Source organism: Brienomyrus brachyistius, chromosome 14 (genome assembly GCF_023856365.1).
Source record: "Brienomyrus brachyistius isolate T26 chromosome 14, BBRACH_0.4, whole genome shotgun sequence".
Lineage (NCBI taxonomy): Eukaryota > Metazoa > Chordata > Actinopteri > Osteoglossiformes > Mormyridae > Brienomyrus > Brienomyrus brachyistius.
This window is the reverse complement of record NC_064546.1, coordinates 4,159,687-4,166,750: the sequence shown is the minus strand read 5'-3', so window position 1 is coordinate 4,166,750 and position 7,064 is coordinate 4,159,687. Positions and strand designations below refer to the sequence as shown.

Genomic DNA, 7,064 nt, shown 5'->3' with positions numbered 1-7,064 from the left:
AAAACACTGCTTGTTGTGGTTTTCAGAGTCCTCTTGATGTTTTCAGAAACTCCAAGCCTGCTGGAAAACATGGACAGAATAATTTGAATTATTCATCACGGGGCCAACAGGTTTTCTAAATAATTGAGATTCATTTTGGAAAAAGCATGGCCCTTATCCTTCTGCCATTAAGCTGTGATTGTTGGCGAAAGTGGGTTAAAAGGTTATCGCTTTTAAGGCAAATGACAGTGTAATGTTATAAATGCTGAATTCTGTGAAACCTTTGTTCATCCTTCAGTTTAGCCATTTTCATACTGCTTATGCAGCAAAGGATTGTGGGTAGCATGTAGTCCATCCCAGGAAGCACTGGGTGGTGGATTCCCTTGCCAGTCCTCCACACACACAATGTATTAAATAGTGCCCACTCAGCGTCTGTGTTTCCGTACACATACGCTTATTCTCTTGCAGCAAATGACTCAGGGTGGGGGGAAGGTACACGCTTAATTAGCGCACAGCTGCATACCTCATTTCTCTGAGAGTACCAACACCTCCCCGACGACCCCCCCCCCCCCCCCCCCCGTCAGTCAGATGACGTCCTGCTCAGTGGGCGGGGCCCTCGGGTTTCCAGAGCTGGGCTGCTGTACTGCTCAGCAAAGCCCTGCATGTCAAAGCGCAGACCTTTAATTACCGCTTGGCTGCCCTGCAATTTCAACTGACCCCCCCCCCCCATCGCTGAGAGCACTGATATTATGGGCTATCAGAATGCTGTTAAAGATAAACCCTCCACTTCTGTCTCTGCCTGTTTGCAAGCCGTTTCTTCTGCATTACTTGCTGCCTTTAACCAGAAATTCTGTACTACTTCCCAATACTAATCTATAGAATTTTATTTTAAAAGAATTATCGTTTAAAATTTCGGCTTTTTTCTGCCTCACATAAAGTATGTTTTTTAAAAAATGAGTCACAGTGGCTATATATATATAGTGGATATATATGTATTATATATGTGTGTCACACATACTATATATAAGTGTGAAAGTGTCAAGACTTTGGAACAGTAGGGTCCTGATATTTTAGTCCCAAACCTGCCATTGTGGTGGGTAATCTGGCCTTCTTATGACATATGTCTGAGGGAGTGGAAGAACCGAACTAAAATGATTCCTAGAAGGGAATAAACTGGCTAATGATTGCACAATAAAATGTATCAACTAATAAAAGACTGGACAGTACAGTCTAGTACACAAGAGCTATGTCTCACTATGCAGAGAATCCAGAACTCTTCACTTGCATCAATAGTACGTGCTGCAAGAGCCCCTGGCCTTTCACTAATCTGCACTGATAAATGTGTTTGTATATGGCTCCGTGGGAAATTTCCCCATACTTAATAATGGAATATTAATAATTAATCTGCATTGGCACAGGGCAATGTTTTTTTAATAGTTTATACTAATTAAATGTCTGTGGGAATTTTACTGGTAATTTATGAGAACGGTAACGGTAAAATGAAAGCATAATTAGTAATGGGGAGGGAATGGATGTCTAATTACAAGAAATACTGTCTCTGTGTTCTCTTTGCATTTGCTTAATGGTAATTTGTACATATTCACACTGCTCATCTTACTCAACATGGTTGTTCTGCATTGGTCACGTAACGGTGAATTTCTATGACACAGGTAATGGCTGACTGATGTTAGACTAACGCAGCCTGGTATTGGCGTCTGATGCATTCAGTCCGTTACTTGCATCGGGGCACGGGGGGGTGGGCGACACCGACGTTAATTAACGCCAAGCTGTGTGTCGCAAGAAGTGAACCAGAAAATCCATTTCTGGGGTTGAGGGTCACTCTGTGGGGCAAAGATGCAGCCTGAACCTGGACAGGAGCCCCCAGGAGCTGCAAATGTACTGCTACCTGGTGGAGCCATGTGTACGTTTGGCACCCGGGCATTTTTTTTCATTTTAATTATAGCCCAGCTGTCTATCCTTTGTTCTCTATCCTTTCCTCCACATTTCTTACATTGACATCCCTTTTTTAAAATGCAGCAACTGCGCTTTTGTGCTTTTCTTGGCTAGCTGCATTGCAGACACACAACGCCTGAGTGTGGCAGCCCTCCTGTCTCTCCGCTATCGGAATTCTGTGTCTCTCTGTTTCGCTCTGATGAAACGCCACTGCGCTGTTTAAGAATGCTCGGCTCCACTGACGGAGACTCAAGTGCCAAAAAATACAAATAAATAAATATGTGCCTGCCTTTTAACCCTGAATCTCTCTGGCACAATTCGTTCCTCCCCTGCTCACACAGTTGCTGCCTTTTTGATTCTGAGTGCTTGGATGAAAAGACCCACCACTCATTTTAATGGCTTTCTCAGTATTACTCACTCTTTTTCTAACTTGCCATTGACTTTATTTCCTACGCAAGCACTCAATAAATCCCCAAATGACCTTGCTCTTTCAACAGGCATCCCCGTGATCATCTCCCCGCCCACGCTGTTGCACATCTACAGTGCACCCCCCCCCCCCAACTTTAGGTGCACACCTGCAAGGTAGCACTGTGTTGCTGAATCAGCTCTTCAGCCGCCTCTCTGCTGTTAAACCGAGGCACTCCCTTTCCAGAACTCACTTTTCCATGAGGCATCGCTGTGATCCTGGGATACACACTGGAGGGGACGCACTGACTCTAAGAGGAGGTTCACAATCACTTAAGGGAACTGAAGACCATGAAAAAAACCCATGTGATCATGGGTGTGAGAAAAATAAAAAAAACCCCAGAAAATCCGACCAGGAAGCCTAACAACTTTGGAGGCCTGAGGCAACACTGTTCTGTTTGGCTTCTGTAAAACCACATTCATTCGAGCATCTTCTGACTGCTTATCTGGTGCAGAGCCATGGCAAACCGGGAGCCAATCACAGGCAGCACAGGGCAAAAAGCAGGGGACGCCCTGCACACAAAGTGCTATAAAACCATTCTACTCTAACACGTTCTTTTTTCAGAAGAAAGATTATTATTTATATGTTCTCTTAATACTGTGTAACTATGAAAGGAAGTCATAAAGAAGTGCCTTCTGACATGTGAAGACAGGGCTTACAGAGGCTAATTACAGACTGTGAAGTGAGGCTTGCTGTTAGCGACTAGGGATAGTCTGCTATTTACAGCTTAAAGGGGTGTAGGTCCATGTTCTGAAGCTTCATTGTAGTGTGATAACAGAGCAAAGAAATCCCCCCTTTTCGTTAGTGAGCTAACTAGCGTAACTTTGGTTTCGTGCTTGTTGCAGTGTGTATGCACCGTATATAATATAAGGGTATTTTTAGAATATGAAAACAATCCATGAAGTTGTGGCTGTTTTAATATAGAAGGGTAGGTGGAAATAGGCATGCGTCAAAACGATATACGGGGCCTGGAGCCAAATGCTAACACTTTGTAATGTTTATGATTTGTAAATTCAACCGCATTCTGACATTATGACATTTCTGCCATAAATCTGACAGAAGCCTGCTTTGGTAATTGGTGCAAATGCACTCTCACCTAGCGCCTGCCTCACACCTAATATAACATTTTACAAAACATCCTCAGAGTTGTTAGTCCAATTACCCAGTAGAGGTAATCGACTATGGCAGCCCGTAGAGCTCAAATTATATTCATTTGTTTAACCTCATAATAATGCACTTTCCCTCTGTAATCTGATTAAGTCTATGTATAGAATTATTTCATTGAAGAACCGGATATTGCACATACTGTCCAAGGTTTTCGTTTAGCCTGAAACAGGTGCAGTAGTCTGCACTTAATGCTGAAGGACAGCCTGTAAATGATCTCAATTCCATTTGAGCTATAGCAGTGCCCCAGCTATTCTATAAAGGGCAAATAATCAAATGGCTTGGTAAACCATAAGTGTGGTCAAGCTGAAGGAAATGGAATAAAAATCTAATAGAGTAAGTCTCTATATCAATATGGTAATTGAATCGAACCTCCATTTTTCATCCACCTTCCAGTTGCTTATTTAGGTGGTCTGGAGCCTATCCCTAGCAACACAGGGCACAAGGCAGGGGCAGACCTAGGACTGGGTGCCAATACACTGCAGCGATGTACACCCACACAATATGAGCAATATTATAACATATAATATAATATAAACGCTACGTCTTTATACTGGGGGAGGGAACTCACGTTAAATGGGGGGAACATACAAACTCCGCATACACGCTGGGATGGAATTCAAACCCACAACCCTGAACTTCTTTAGTTCCTGCAAAAAATATTTGAGCTATGCGAGTGCGCGTTATCAGTGCTAAAGACCGGAGATGTAATTGATAGCGGTATCTTTGGACACATTAATACGGAGATGGATTTAACCACCCCTTTCAAATAAATTGATTCGGTTTGTTCTCACTAACGGCAAGCACATTAAACCAGATTGTTCACAATTTTTTCCCCGTTTGTTGCACGCACATTTGACATTTGATAACAGAACCGTATCAAGCTGCGATTTATAACCCTTATTATTAAGTCCAGTAGATACAACTTCGTAACGTAAACTGGATAACTCAGGTATACTCTCTTGAGGTAATGACCCGCAAGGTCAAAATATTTCTATTGTTATTATTAGTAGTAGTATGATTATTTATTTAATCATCTTTATTATTATTGTCATTGTTGTTGTTGAAGGATACAGCATTATTCCTCAACAGAACTGAACAAATATAGATGACTCGTTTCTAGACAACTTATGTAACATGTACATTACCTCGAGAATCCACGAGATGCTTGATTAACTGGTTCTTTTGATTTCTAATAGGATTCACAGTGAGTTTGAACAATGTGGGCAATAATTAAAAACAATCCAGTGCTTGATGACTCAAAAGAGAGCTCGATGTTTGTCAATTGCAATGGCTCTGCTGAAATTGTTAGTGCCACGCCCATGTGGCAGGGCATGGGTTCCCGGTGCCACCAAAACATATTGGCACACATCCGCTCACCTAAATATACGCAGTGTTGTCATTGTCAGATGGACCATTAAAAGCCAATGCGAACTTTCCAGAAGTCTTTAAAAGGAAAAAAAGATCGCGACGACCACCCCCGACTATTCATAACGTCATTTTCATCAGGCAAACATTGGTTCCCCTTTCCTTGAAGTGGGTCTTCTGCCATATGTGTAATTATGATTCACCCGTGAGAAAGAGATGCATTTTGTCTGCGTTTACAATCGACGAATAATTTAGTATGAACATTTAGTGTGAGCAATGTAATTAAAACTTACGCTCAGGTATACGTTTCACAAATTCACCCCCTATTTTTGTCTACACTGACAAGGTAACGCGTGTGTCGGGAAGGTTCGTGGCCCTTTAAGAAACTCCATGTTTTCCTAGCATGTGATGCGACAACACAGAGAGGATGATGCTGTTATGTAAAAAAGCAGCGTGAAAAGAAAGTGCTTGTACTTTAGTGTGGTTCACTCCTAACTACGCGGCATATATATATATTTTTTCGATCTTCCCCTATAGATCCCAAGGCGTTAGGATCTGTAAGGGACGTGGCGATCTGGAATAGATCATTTTTTTCAGAGGACTGATATTGCAGTTACGCACATGCTACTATATATGTGATAGAAAATATCTAATGCATGCGGTACCTGCTGCAATGTAACTAACTGTCCGGTCGTCGGTGCGGTGAGTAGCCAGCAACTGGCTTGCCTATGGATTGAATTCACTTTTACATAATTAGTGAATTACACCTCTGCGAGGATCGCTCATTCCTAATTTTTTCTCCTAATTTTGGGAATATTTTCACTTGGCGTAACGGAGAGACAGAGGAGCGGTGCGATCGCCGACAATATCGCACGATTCGGCAGAGGAGAACAACAGGAGCAGACTTGTCTGGTTTCATAAACTGGCCTTGGCTACTGTGAACCATAGATCACTGAACGGGAAGTGATCGTTGTTATCACTGAGCTCCGATCAGGGTGAGTCCACTCGTTTGTGGTGCTAGTTACTGTGTTCGAACTTTTTAAATGCGTTTTGGTGTCTTTGCATTGTCTTTGGTGATCCATGTCCCTGCGATGTTTTCCACGCTTCTCGGAGCGACGTACTTGTGATCAGAGCAACTAATTTGACAAGATGTGCGAAGGAGTGGTTTGTGTGTGAGAGCTGTCTAAGTAGATGGTTTCTGGGAGGTAGATGTTTTCTTTTTTGGGTCGTGTAATTTACTGTGTTCCAGTGTTGTGGAAAATGCTAGGTATGAAAATGCTATACGTATGCATAGATCTTTGGTTGGAAATATTTCAAGTTTATTTGGTTGTCGTGTTATAATGTCACATTCGGGGTGGGAATAATAAATATGAGAAATGTTGTAAAGACGTTGCTAGGACTTGGTCATTGAAACACTGTGTGGTGGGTAGGTGGTAGATTTTAACCATAAATAACAGCCTTTGGTGTGTTTTTGTGTTGGATTACATTATTTTGCCTAACCGTTGACGTGCGAAGGGAAGTGGGGTGCAGAAATGTATGCGTGATCACACCAAGAACGGGCAGGTCTGAATGGCAGCGATCGGCGGATTTCTTTCGATCCAGAAGATCTGATTAGTGTTTAAAAATGAACTAATGTGTTTTTATATATCTGATGTTATTGATGCGGCGTTTTTTATAGAACATACATCCGTTTTCGCGCGTGTCTAAAATTAAACCCGGGGAAAATAGTTGCATGATATTAAACGTAGGTGTCATTCCGTGGAAATTTAATGTATGAATCACGGAACCTGTTTTTGTGCAGTCGCTTGAGTCTTGCAACTTTCAGGTATTTTTAAGTTTTTTGTGCGAAGGAAAACTGGAAAACATTGATAGAAGAAGGAGTGGATTTATAAAGACATTTGAACGAATGCAGTGTCCTTTTTCAGCGGTGGCTAATGGCTTGTGGACAGATTGGGTAAACACAAACATTACCGAACATTTTAATTTTAAATATCCCAAGTTTGTACCAGCCGTTCTAAATATCCGATTATTAACAAACCAGAAAATGTTAATGTTAGGCTTGTAGGTATGGTGCTTAGTGACCGCGAACGTATTCAGCAAGTTATTTTTTTCCTGAAATTTTAGCGTTTACACA

The 7,064-nt window shown here is 41.9% G+C and overlaps 1 protein-coding gene across 3 annotated transcripts in view; it reads left to right on the top strand.

Annotated features, from left to right (window-relative positions):
• The first annotated feature begins 5,351 nt into the window (after positions 1 to 5,351).
• bahd1 (bromo adjacent homology domain containing 1) overlaps positions 5,352 to 7,064 on the top strand; it is a 67,003-nt gene continuing 65,290 nt past the window's right edge. For 2 of the 3 annotated variants that reach the window (XM_048974576.1, XM_048974572.1), the window contains exon 1: positions 5,352 to 5,925. The gene's annotated coding sequence lies outside the window, so the exon portion shown is untranslated. The remainder of the gene's footprint in view (positions 5,926 to 7,064) is intronic. The other variant, XM_048974573.1, reaches the window with a different exon arrangement.